Here is a 13,452-nt window from a genome sequence, read left to right as displayed (position 1 = left end):
CACTCGTTGTTGTGAGCGTCGCTCCCCTCGCACACATTTAGCACACACACACACATTCACATAGTGAGCGTGACAAGCAGTCAACACACATTAAGCACACGCACATATTTACTCAGCGCACACACACACGTTCACACAGTACGCATGGTGCTAATAGGACACCTTCCAAAACGTGGCTGCCATCCTGGCCCCCTCCCCCTGGCTGGTTCCCCCGCGGCACCAGCGCACGCCGCACAACGATGCATCATTTCACGAGACGAGAGGCCACGACGTTAATTATTCCGCCGCGGAGACGCGGTGCAACGTGACTGCGCGTGGCTATTTTTAAGGAGCGCAGTTTCGTATTTTAGCTTCCGGTCGTTGGATTCGTCATCATCCCCACGAGAGGTGCTCGCCAAAAATAGGCCAATTTGTGGCAGCAGACTCGAGCGGATTCATTAAGATGTGGTACTTTCTACCCAAGGGAACACGAGGCTCACATTATAAGGGATATCTGTGCAACTTAAGAATTAATTAGTGACCGAGCATATCCGGAAGGACACAAATAGACTCATTATCAAGTATTTATTAACCAGGATAGTGGTGCCTTTTTTCTACGTGAAAGACTTTTGGAGATGGTCATTAGAAATCGTGCCTTCTGCAACTTTGCTGTGCTCAGAAGTTATCAGAGGAGAGGAATGGGGTTGTGTTTTTTTTTTAAAGAATACGTGACAAATATCGCTCAACTAGACTTCACCATGCCCAGGTGTCAATTGGTGCTTCCGTTGCTGTGCTTGCAGAGTAACGACTGCGTCGTTGTAATTCTAAACGATTTTACGCAGACCCACGCTCAATTGTAATTACAATTACAGCAGCATTGTCCGCCAAAATTGCACTTACAACCCCATTGTGTTTTACAATGATTAATTACACAAATGCAGTTGTAATTTTTAAAATGAATTCACAAAGATCACGTGATTCGTGATCGGGGTGGAGTGGTATGGCGATGCTCGCTGACATCATTGACTTGGGGTTCGGTTCCCTGCTTGTGCTGTCATCATTGGCGAGTGATCTCGGGCCTGGCCACTGCATCGCGCGGCGCTTTCAGATGCGCTTCTGCGGCCGTCTGGAACGCGCTCTCCCGTCCGATATTAGGAAGCCACTGGAGCTGTGCACTTTTAAAAATCATCATCTCGATTGACAAACTCATTTCTTTAGAACTGCTTTTTTGTGTTGAGTTTGTCGTCCTTCCCCCGCCACCTTCCATGAGCACGATTGGCTACGTACGGTACGAAAGAAGTTAAACGTACATACACTTCCTCTTTGAAGTATAGTAAAAAAACATTCTCCATGACTGAGACTGTGTGGGATGGCCTTCATCCAGCAATGGATTGAGGCTTTTTAAATGATTGTTATTATTAGTAATAATATAATGTAATTTAAATTTCATTTTTGCAATCGTGACTGTTATTGGGATTATATATAATTAACCCGTCGTCTGATGACGTGTACACCAGTGCGCTCCGTGTTCGTTATTACGACGTTACTCACGGATGTCTTCAAGTGCACGTTGCTGATGACAGACAGACCGAGAAGTAATGGTTTACAGCGTTCGGGCCATTGAAGCCGAAATGCTCCCAAATATTTAAATTGTTCTGCAACAGCGTTTGGAAGCCGAGAGTCAAAACCTGGGTGGTGCATGTCATTGTTGTTTATTGTGCGCGTTCTTTATTTGCGTTATTCCAAGGCACGGTCGCTTTCATTCCCGCCGAACCTTCTATTGAGAAACCTCCAACATTGTGTATATGTCTCCTCTGCAGATGTTCCATTTCCCTCTACCCCCCCCTCCCTACTCTGCCCCCCTTCCGCTTTGCTTGTGCTTTGCCAAAGAAATGAATGCGTACATTCCTTGGTTTTGCTGCATGTGTATAAAGCTTGCTTTCTCTTTTACACGGTCATCACGCCACAGCTGGGACCGCGCTTAAACCCTCTGTTGTTTGTGCGGCATAAACAACAACAGAATGGAAATGGATGCCTTCCAATGTGGCTAATAATAGATTACCTTCGAAAGCCTTCATGGCAACGTTCAAAGTCACAATAAGCGATACCTTGTCTTAGACGAGCATTGAGGCGGTGCTCGTTTCCTTGTTTACAGCCCTGAGGCAGTGGTGGCGATTCCACATTTCTATGGCTGGGGTGAGTCTATCGATAAGACAACCGTTATTGGCTTCCCCTGGAAGCCGGCGGTAATTATTGTTGTTGACCTCGGAAGCAGAGACGAGGGGCTGAGTCGACACTCCAACCAGGATTTTAGCTCGCAACCTTCCAACTGTGAGCCACTGAAACTCAGCCACTGAGCCACCGGTCCTTTTACTTCCCATGAGCAAGGTTGCAGAGGCACTCTTAAGTAAACGCCGCCCTCCCCCCGTGTCGTATTCGTGAATTATTCGATGAGTGTCGTGTGCGCGCCGCTCTCTGCGCGAGCGGTGGTGGGAATATTAAAATGACCGGGAGACACGAGGAGTGCGATTGAAAAGTGGCACGCGTTGTGAAAGTGGTGGTGCCCGTGAAACCGTGTAAGTGTGTCGAGATTTTGTGTTGCCCTTGCGTGCGTTGCAGCTTGCCCCGTGGGGGGTGCATGTTTTTGTTTTGTTTTGGGTGTCCGTGGTGTTATCGTAATGTTTCGCCATCATCAGTGTTTTCTGAACAACATCTCTCACGCTTGGTGCCACCACGCCAACCCCCAGCTTGCTTTTGTGTTTTGTTTTTGAGTTTTCTGTTTGTTCAGTCTCTAAAGGTAATCGCCCTTAGTTTAGAACATGGAAAGAGTCCAGTTTAAATGCATTGTTCCCTGCACAAAGTAAAGCCTCCCGACTTGGCACCGGTATTTTAAACAAGAGTACACGAAGCGACGTGTAATCGGTTCGGTCGGCAGCCAAATGCTAATGTTGTTCACATCGCTACGCATTACAGTAAACGCCATGCCACCCCAAACCTTGCTTTGACCTTAGTGGCAGCCTCGGGGCCCGGTTTATACCTGAGTAACCATATCTTGCGCAACTATATCTTGAGCGAGGGAGTTACGTAACAACAAGCGTGCATCTGGCTAAAAGCGTGTCTGGCCAACGCCCCCTTTTACGGCATAGCCTCGTCCTTTTTATGGCTAACACCACCTCCCACCCACCTCAGGATCGTAACAGCCAATCGTAGTTTGCAAATGTGCAGCACGTGACGGGATGCGTCGCTGCAAATTTCTGAGCAGCTCGATGCTTGAATGTTAAAGGGGGTTGCTCTCTCTAGTGTTGGCAACCGGTTGCGCAACTGCTCGCAATCGTTTGCCGAGACATCCAAATTATTCAGTTGCATGCAACCGAGTTGCACAACTGATCACTAAGGTGTCTCGCTCTGCGCTTACATCCTGGACCAATATCCATAGGGTGCTCATACAGAAGGATTTTTTAAATAAAACAGTTGCCCCGTTACATACAAAATCATCAGCAGCCATCATCAGTTCACTGCTAGAAGAAGCCCACGCAAGCAATCGCTGTCTAACCGCGGAAATATATTTTCTGCATTTTAGAACGTGGGGCTAAATAATAGCAGTAATAATGTTGCCAATTATTAACCCGGAAAAATATAGGAGGGAGTCGTGCATTGGGATATTTTGTCAATTCCGTTTACGGAGTGTTTGGCTTTACTTGGCAAGAAATGGGAGAAAACCCCTCGCAAACAAAGAGCGAAGCACTCGACGCTGACATCTCCTGGCCACCTCGCTACCCCACACCTACAAACGGCCGTCCGGCACTGGGGGTCACTCACGCCAGAGCCCACCGGCTCGGTCACGCTGATCTTCTGAGATCTGATGAGATAGAGGATGATGCGTTTAGGGTGACTAGTTCATGAGTGACGTTAAATTGGGGAAACGTTTGCTGTGCTGATGGAAGGGATATTTTAAATAGTGCTCATGCTAGAGGAAGCCAGCGTCTGGTTGACAGGGTGGAGCAGTATGATGCGTTAAAAGCCTTTTGCCTACAGCGCCAATTCATGGACAGTAAAAACAGGCACTGGTTGATTTCAATTTGTGAGTAAGTGGTCCTGTATGGTGACACATGCTACAGGGATGATTTAAACTGCCCCAGGAAGGAAAAAAAATACTGAATTACAGCTTCGTTTACCACCGTTAACGATTATACTTTTCTTTAAAGCGTCAAATGTTTACGTGCAAAAAAACATGCCGTACCGAGAGCGTGCGGAGCTGTTAAGGCTCCCGAGGTGTGACGAGCCAACGGCTTCCTCCTGAAATTCAGAGTCGCTTTAAACCATCCCTGGCATGTGGCTGTCCGTTAACGGTGTGTGTGGTGGCTCTCCCAAGTCCGGCGCGCTGGCCGGGGCCGGCTCGGGCGTCAGGCAGCAACTCCGCCGCCTCAACAAGGAGCTCCGCGCTGAGCTGGAGCGCCAGCGGGAGCGGCTGGAGCTGGTAACGCTGCAGTCGCGCACGCTGCGCCAGAGCTACACCGCCTCTCGGGAGCTCATCCAGCGGCAGGAGGCCGAGCTCGCCTCGCTTCACAAATGCGTCGAGGTGCTCTCGGCCGAGCGAGCGGCGCTCGAGCAGAGCCTCGGCGAGGCGCCGCTCGGTCGCGAGGAGGAGAGGGCCAACGGGTCGGCCGAGGGTGCGGCGGCGCTAGCGGCGGGCGCGAGCGAAGCCGCGGCGCGGCTTGGGGAGAGCGAGGCGAAGTTGGAAGCGGCGAAGAGCCTCCTGCTGGAGAAGACGCAGGCCCTCTGCGAGCTGGAGCGGCAAGTGGAGATGCAGGGCAACCAGCAGGAGGTGGTTCAGCGCTTACGGGAGCGCCTCGAGGAAGCCACCGAGAGGCTGCGGGCGAGCGAGCGGGAGTTGGCGAAGAGCCGCGAGGACTTCGAGGCCCGGCGGCGGGCGCTGCTGGAGACGCAGGAGGCGAAGACGCAGGGCATCCGCCGGAGGCTGCAGGAGCTGGAGGACGCTCTGAAGGAAAGGGAGGAGCGCGTGGAGAAGCTGGAAACGTGCGTGGACCGTTTGGAAAAGGAGAAGGTTGCGGCCGTCCTGGAGAATAGGAAGCTGGAGCAGAAGATGAGGGACGACGAGGTGTCATTGGAAAGTCTGCAGAGGTCAAAGGAAACTGTTGACGAAGACAATCAGCAGTTGTACCAAAGGGAAAAGGAGGTCCTCAATCAGTTGTCAGAATCAAATAAGGAGAACTCCAGGATTAAGGCAGAACTTGAATATCTGCGTGAGTACAGGAGCAAACACAACGATTTTACGGACAATGTTAACCCCACTGGTCACGATTCCAACGGTTCTTCCAAATGTCAGTGCAAAGAGGATTGCGAGCGTTTACTTAAAGAGCTGGACTCTGTCAAGGACGATTTGCACACACAGCGCATTTTAAACAGGGAACTTGGCGAGTCGTACAGCGAGCTGTCGCAGGACATGGAGGCACTTAAGCTCGACCTTGAGCAGCAGTGCACAGAGAAAAACGAGATTAAGGACTTCTACGACAGTCTTTCCCAAGAAATGGAACGGGTGAGAGCAATCCTGAAAGAGACGGATTTCCAAATCAACTGCTTTAAGAATGAATGTGAGGAGCAGCTCGAGATGGTCATGCCGGACATACTGGATCGGCTGAACACCGTGGCGAGGAATCTCTCGGAAGCCGAAAAGAGGCTGCAATTTGGACAGGAGGAGCTGCGAAGGATGAGTGGAAACAAGGTGCACTCGGAGGACGAGAAGGGACGGGCGGACCTGGTGGATCAGCTCCAGCAGGAAGAGGCCAAGGTCTCGAGTCTGCAGGCCGAGCTGGGAGCCCTGCAGCGAAGCTACGAGCAGCTGTCCCTGAACCACACCAAACTGCAGGAGGACTACGACGTCTTGGAAACCGCTCACAACAACTCGTGCAAGGAATGGGAGCAGATGAAGTTCAAGAGGGGATTCTTCAGAACGGTGCAACAGTCGGAGGCTGCTCATCGCTTTCCCGTGAGCAAAGGGTTTTCGTTGAAAGAGGAGTCGAGCAGGCAGCAGGCCATGTCAAGGCATGTCGAAGTGCCGTCGGCAGGAGCCCTGGGCGCTGGTTCCAAACGCAGCCTGTGGGGGCAGAGAAGTGCGGGCTCGTCAAACAGCTCCGGGAATGAAACCCTGCGCAACCAAAGTGTCGACGAGCAAGTCTTCCCGCTGCCGCCGAGCGAAGACTCCTTGCAGGAGTTCTCGGGCAAGAAAGTGCAGCCGCCCGTAGACCTGGATTCGACTTCCAGCTCGGCGGGGCTTAAGATTCAAAGCCTGGAGGCCAAGCTTCTGGCGACGGAGGAGAAGTTGAGGGCGGTGACGGCTTCGCTCGTCGAGCAGAAGGCGTGGGAGATGGAGTCTCGATCGGAGCAGCTGGCCCAAAGGATTCAGGCCGAAAAGACCAGCCAGGAGCAGCTGCAGGCCAGCGAGGAGGAACTTACAGCCCTCACCGCACAGCTGCAGATCGAGAAGAGTCAGAGGTGGAGGTTGGTTGACGAAACGGACAAGCATCTGCAAAAGTTGGAGGCAAAAATCGCAGAGGTGCAAGAAACAATAATAGCATGCAAGGGCAAAGTTGAGAAAATCCTCAAAGATAAGCAAGTGGCGGAGTCGCAGGGGATCAAAATTCAGTCGCTCTCGGAGGTAGAAAGAGCTCTGGCGAATGTGATTCACAGCCTGGAGCAGACGTCACTGGTGCAAGAAAAGCAGGAAGCTGCCCGTGGGTCAGAAGGAGAGGGTCAAGAGTCGTCGTCGGGATGCTGCCAGACTTTGCCCCAGGATGAAAACCTCCAAGCGCTGGCGGGGAAGCTGGTGTCCGAAGCGTTGATCATGGCCAGGCTCATAAGTGTCCTGCACAACACCGACCTGCACAGCTTGGCGAGCGTCGACGAGCTCAACGTGGAAATCGAGAAGCTGGCGTCCGTGCAGCACGCCGTCATTGTCGGGGAAGCGTCTCAAGGTGGCGACTCGTTGACGAGGAAGCTTCTTCTGGAGGGGGAGTTTTGGACGGAGTTGCAGCAGCTGAAGGTGGAGTTGCAGGCCGACTCCACGGAGGAGTCCAGCTCCGAGCCCTCGGAAATCATTCAGTTCATAAGCACATTGGTGGACAGTACGTTGCTGAGGGGCGAGCTCGCGCTCGTCCTCCAGAGCGTCCAGAAGTCGGTCGACAAAAAGTTTGGCGATCTGCAGAGCGAACTGAGCGTAGCTCTGCTGCGTGTGCAGAACCACAAGAAGATGCTCCAGCGTGTCATGGAGGCTTGCAAAATCTCCACCCTGGTGGAGGTGCGCGAAGCTCTGGAGAAGTGGGTGGAGCACGCCGAGGGAGCGGAGAAGCTGGGCAAGGTCAAAAAATGTGGCGATGCAAAGGAACCATTGAGAGAACATTGCAACGAGCTGCCAGGTGGCAATTCGCAAACTCAGATAGAGAATCTGCAGGGTGGACAGTGTGCAAGTGTGGAGTTGGCAGATCCTGCTCTGGAGCAGATCGTTTCCGACTCGGAGTCGGCTCTGAGAGTCGAGTGTGAGGAACACATTTTGACAATTTCAAAGCTCCGACAAGAGCTGGAGGAACTTCGAGCGGTGAAAGATTCACAGTCTGAGCCGGGCCAAGAGCCGGAAGGCGCTGCCAATAAACAAAAGATGGTCATGGCGAAGGACAAAACCGAGATGGCAGCGAGGTTCAAGCAGCAGCTCTACGACCTGACCGACGTTTACGAGGAGAAGATCGAAGGTCTGACCGCAAAGTTTGAGGAGGCCGAAGAACTGCTCAAGACCAAACTGACGGAGAAAGAAGAGCAGATATTAAAACTGACGGCCTGCATCGAGGAGCTGGAACGGGAGCACTCTGAGAAGTTTACCCAGCAGTTGCAGAACGTGGAGGCGTCCCGGCGAGGCATGGAGCGGCTGCACAGCGAGGAGCTCGACAAACTTCGCGAGGAGTTCACGCTCAAGATGAAGAGCCTGCAGCAGGAGGACCGCAGCGAGCCTCTCGCCGGGCTGCAGGAGCGGCTCCGACCGAAGGCCAAGGATCTGTGGAGGCCTTCGCAGGAGGAGGCGTCGCCGACCGTGCACCCGAAGCATCAGCATCATCAGCGGGACCTGCAGAAGGCTGCGAGCGAGAACACGGTCGAGTCGTTTGAGAGCGCCCAGGAGGACGTGAGTGACGCCTACCGCGGCGGGGACACGCTGCGGTCGATCCGCTCGCAGTTCGAGGCGCTCCAGCTGTCCGCGTCCCGCGTCACACCGGACAGGGACGTCGCCGAGGCGGACGTTGGCGCGCTGCACGGCAAACACCAGGCAGACATTGAGAGCCTAAAGGTGGACCGTTGCCCTCCGCGCGTCTCCTCGCGTCATCTCCCTTCAGTCCCGCGCGGCGGTTGCGCTCCCTCTTTTTTTTTTGGGAATGCGGCGAGAGAGAAGCCAGGTCCATTGCATGAGTTTTGCGAGGAAGCTAATTCGGGTGTGGACACAAGGGTGGTTGGTCGATTATATTTTATCCAATGTAAAAGGTGCGATTACTTCAGCACCTCTTGTAAGTGCCATGGTGGCAGCAGCACTACAGAATGCTTTTATTTATTTTTTCTCATTTTGGAGCTATGCATGTGTTTATTGTCCCCATGCGTGCCGGGTACAGAGAGCTGCAGATGTGTACTGGGTTCTTGAAACGGATATTTTCACAAAAGAACGAATGAATTTCGCTCGGAATTGACTGATGACACATTCGTTCTGTGCTGCAAAGCTTAATGATGCAACGCACCACGGGCAGCCAATGCGATCTTGCTTTTTTGCCAAATTGCTTATGGATTGTTTTTATTACTGATGAACACAAAGATACAATTCCTGCCCGTATCTAGTAAATCTCTACATTATGCCAAAACATAATATTATATTATTTTAGCCTATTGCCTTCGTCACACACAAAGTACACCCCCCCTCCCCCCATAGTGCATTGGCTTACATCATTATATCAGCTTATTGTGGAAATACATCAACAAATGTTTGCACAGGCGCCTCTACCAGCATCGCCATGCGAACGTAATTTGCTGAACTGCCTTCGGCTTAAACGTTCAGGTTTCAGCTCATCTGTGGTTTCTGCTGCTGCTCGCGAGTTTTGTATTCCTCATCCCATGCCACGCTGTTGTTGTTCAATCCCTTTGCATTGATTCATCTTCTCAAATCTTTCCAAATGCAAGGGTGGTGTTTTATTTTAAAAGGTGTGCGCGTGGCACATTAGAATGTACCTCTTGCCGGGTAAAAATCCTGCATGCACGCACGCATGCGTACATTTTCTGTGGTTGCCGCAGGCCAATTAAAATTCATTTGTGAAATATTTTAACTGGTACCCGTTTTTTTTGGGCACTTTTACGCCCGGTCATTTTTTTGTTTGTATTACGCATCTTTTATTTGCTTCAAACGCATCTTGTTGTGCATCATTGGTTCCCAACTAGGATGTTATCACTTTAGCCGTCACAAGGTTTCACAAGTCACGCATTCTTGAAGTTCTCCAACGCCTTGGCTGTGGTTGTTCTGTTGAGCTCGGGTGCTTGTGACGGCCCCAAGCTGTTCCAGGGTAAAAAAAAAAACTTTGACGAGCGTAGGGCAAGAAAAAGTGCCACGCTGCGACGGCAAAATTGACAGCCTCTTTCTTGTTTAAAGCGACATCCCATTTTCGGAAGCTGCAAGCATGCCAAGCCGGCATCCTGCTCTTGATAAGGTACTCCGCTACGCTTTGTCAGCTTTATTTATTTATTTGCTTAGAGTGCCATCGATTGCCGTCGTCAAAACAGGCGACGGAAAAAAAACAGAAAAAGCGTTCTTAAGCCCCGGGAGGTTGGGAACGGTGGTTGGGAACCGGTGATCATTGCTGACCATTTGTACCACCACTAATCTTTCATAAAACACCATTCCCACCGTGTGGCGTCTGTGTCATTATTTTCATTATACTTTGTATTGTGCTCCGTGCAACTTTGGATGCCACGTTAACCCACGTGCGTGCTACCCTGTTGTTCGGTTTGCTGCATACATACATGGTGCATGAAGCGAGGTGTCATTTTTGTTCTTGTTGTAGCTTCCAGTCTCGTTCATTTCATCGTCCGGTGTTTTTCCCGTTCCCCCCCCCCCCCCACCTCTGAAACCGCGCGGGGGCTGTGGCTCCCCGCTGCTTCTGCGATTGCAGCGTGGGTTGGCGAAGCGTTCTAAACGCTATCTTTACCGCCATTCACTGCGTCGCTCACGCACGGCGGTGGCGTCACGGCAGGCTCGGTTGCCACAGCATCCCCTGCCTTCCCCCCAGCCCCCCCCGGGGCTTTTGAGTCGCAACTTACTTGGTGACAATCCTTCCAGCGGCAGACACCACCCACTCCTTAAAAGCTCGCTTTCTCGTGAGGCTCGTTTGTTGCGCTGGCTTGTGCCGGGATGAGCTGTGCCGCCGGTGCCCAGCCAACAAGCGGGGCTTGGCTGTCGTAATTCCCGGTCCTCGTTAAATACAAACGAATTCATAAATATTTCAGGCGGTGATTTTTCACGCACGCGTGAGTTCCCCCCCCCCCTCGCGTGCAAAGCCGCGTGCTGTGGCAGGGCCCCACGCGTGTTGCAGCGAGCGAAAGTGTCAGATAATTGGCAGCGCGAAGGGGGCTGCTGCTGCTGCTGCTAGGTTTCTACCTACGCAAGCTGTAAGTTGCAGTCTCATCACAGCGTTCACTGCCGCAAACGCTTCCGCGACATCTTCACAGCGGCATTGTCGCCCGCTTATCGGCCCTAAATGTTCGTGGCTGCCGTGCCGTGCCGCGCTGTTCGCGAGAGTGTGCCAAAATAGGGTCGGGGAAAAATATTTGCCAGCCACTCTTAACGCTTCCTGGGATAGAAGACTCGTCAATAAACAGACAATAAAACAATATTTATAGTTGCCCCTTTTATGCCAGCACATGCCCGTGCCAAGCTCGCAACTGCTTCAATTAAGGCTATATTTAAAAGATAATCACTTGCAGTGTGCTGTGTCGGTTCACCCCTGGTTGAAGGCCTCTGCTAGCTGTCACTGGTGGGGGTTTGTTTGACCCGACTTCACCGCATTGAAGGATGATTGATAACGATGATTGTGGTGATCAAAGGTCCCAGCCCCGACTATGTAGATTTCGACGAGGGAGACACCAGATATACATTATTTTTAAACGTAAATCACACGCGGTGGGTTGATTGCCTTTAAAACGGTCTTATCGGCTGTAATTGCAGCACTCTAACCACTAACTGATGACTTCTTCCATTCGGCTAAATGGCTCGAGTCTGCTTCTCACAATGGGGCCAATCAGCTTGGCTCTGAGAGAGTTTAGCGGTGCGCGGAACCGCGCTGGGTACAGGCGAGAGAAGTACCGCTCGGTGAACGGAGGGCGTGCTGCTACTGGCCACCGTGGCACCCACGGTGGCGAGATGTTAACTACCTCGCCTGGTATACAGGAGGTCATGGGTTCGATCTTGACTGATGATGCCTGTATATTTGGAGGTTGCATGTCTCTCTCTCTCTCCGTGGTCGTGTGGATTCTTCTCCGGGTCCTCCGGTTTTTCCCCTCCACATTTAGAATCGACGTGAGTTGAGAGCATTTGGCTGCTATAAATTTCCACGTGATAAGCCACGTCGTTGGGCTATCACTTGTGGGCAGCTCGCTTCTGAAAAAGAGCAACATAGCTCAGTGGGCCCTTACCTAGTAAAATAAAGAATAGTTTTTACTTTACGGCTGCTGCACACAGTGGCCGTTCGCTGCCCTCCCGGCCGCCAGGGGTTGAACCGTAACGTGGCGGTGAAGAGGGCGGAGGAGTGGCCCAAATTCACGTGGGCCTCTCTTCCCGAAGCGTCCTCCCCTTGCCACCTGCTCCCCCAACCCGCGCTGCTGCTGCTGCTGCTGTGTCCGCTCGCATGCGAAGGTCACGTCGTTGTCCGTCCACCAACGCTTGCCCCTCCCGCCCCCCCCTCCCCCCCAAAGGGCCGCGTTTAATCTGTTTATTTTTTATTTTAGTTGAACGTGTATAACAGGTCACAGCCGAAGGACGTTTTGCTTTTGTGCGGTTTATTTGGTCAGGTTAAAAAAAAAAGTTATTCCCATGATTCCCCTGCCGCCCCCTCCCCCCCCATGTTACAGCTGCCTGTAAATCTGCTGCCATTCATTAGGAGTCCTCGTGGTAAAGGGTACCTGTTTTGCCCCCCTACTCCTCTGCCTAATTGAATGAATATTTAATGAATCGTCAACCTCTTGTACTATAAGGTCGGCGTCTCGTCGTGTCAAGGCCGTGGAGGTTGCCAGCTGTTCGGTTAGAAATCTGTCTCGGGGGCAGATCCGACTGCGGGGGGTGGGGGGGGGTGGAAATGTCAGCGTAGTCCCTGCGGCGGCTTCCCTGCCGCGTGTCTGGTAGGCGCGCCGTGCGTTCGTGCGCGGGTGATGTGGCGCGACCGTTCGTACACTCGCATGCGCATGCCCCTCTCCCCGCTTCCCCTCCCTCCACCCCCCCCACCGTATGGACGTGCCTGCTCAAGGTCATTTCACGAGCCCTGTACCGTGGGAGTAAAAGGCGCGGCCATGCAATGGCTTTGCTCATGCCACTGACAGCAGAAGGGGGCCTCTGCTAAACTATCAAAATTTTTTTTTTTATTTCGGCAGGTGAGGCCCACTGAGCTGTATAGCTCTTTTTCAGAAGTGACCTACCTTGTGGAAATGTATTCCAGCCAAATACTCTAAACGCAACGCTGATTCTAAATCTGGAGGGATAAACCGGAGGGCCCGGAGAAAAATCCACGTGACCATAGGGAGAGAGACGCGCATACTCCAAATATACAGCAGGCGTCAGGGTCAGGACCGAACCCACGACCTCCTGTAAACCAGGCACGTCCTCACTGTGGTTGCACACCCATCTGTACCGCTGGGTGGATAAGAGGCGGTTGGTGGGATTTAAGAGACTTGCCCCGTTGATTCAACTTGGCGTCCCCCGTGAGATCAAATCATCGTACCGGTGACCTCGAGATTCGTGTATAGTAATAATCCTTGGAAATGTATTGCACAAGGAAGTTAATTTAAATATGAAAGCGCCAGCGCACACCTAACAGTGATTGGATAAAATTGCATTTCTGATGGAAGTAACGCCAGTCTTAGCTCTACCTTTGCATGCGTGTGTGTGTGTGTGTCATTGCTGTATCATTGTGTTAGTGTGTTCCTGCACACATGGCTCACATGCTTGAGCCAGCTTGTATCTCCGTGTATATCTGTGAGTGTTTAAGCACGTGCTGCACTTATTTGCATTGTCCCCTGTCTTGCATCGGTGTACACGTGCAAGTGTTGACACGCAAGTACGCGCATCTCAGCGTACCCTTGCGTACGCTCACATATGCTTGACTTGACCACGGCCTTCCCTGCCCCTCCAGCCCTCCCTACCCCCCCTCACCCTCGTGTACCCTAGCA

The 13,452-nt window shown here is 52.2% G+C and overlaps 1 pseudogene across 1 annotated transcript in view; it reads left to right on the top strand.

Annotated features, from left to right (window-relative positions):
* Positions 1-13,452, top strand: part of LOC144726537 (uncharacterized) — a 159,012-nt pseudogene that overhangs the window by 128,991 nt on the left and 16,569 nt on the right. The window contains exon 17 of the transcript XR_013587279.1: positions 4,298-8,671. The product of XR_013587279.1 is annotated as an uncharacterized LOC144726537 (transcript). The remainder of the gene's footprint in view (positions 1-4,297; positions 8,672-13,452) is intronic.

The sequence above is a fragment of the Lampetra planeri genome, chromosome 23 (genome assembly GCF_965212315.1).
Source record: "Lampetra planeri chromosome 23, kcLamPlan1.2.h2, whole genome shotgun sequence".
NCBI classification, from domain to species: Eukaryota; Metazoa; Chordata; class Hyperoartia; order Petromyzontiformes; family Petromyzontidae; genus Lampetra; species Lampetra planeri.
Note: the sequence above shows the minus strand (reverse complement) of the source record. Positions and strands in the feature narration are given on the sequence as shown.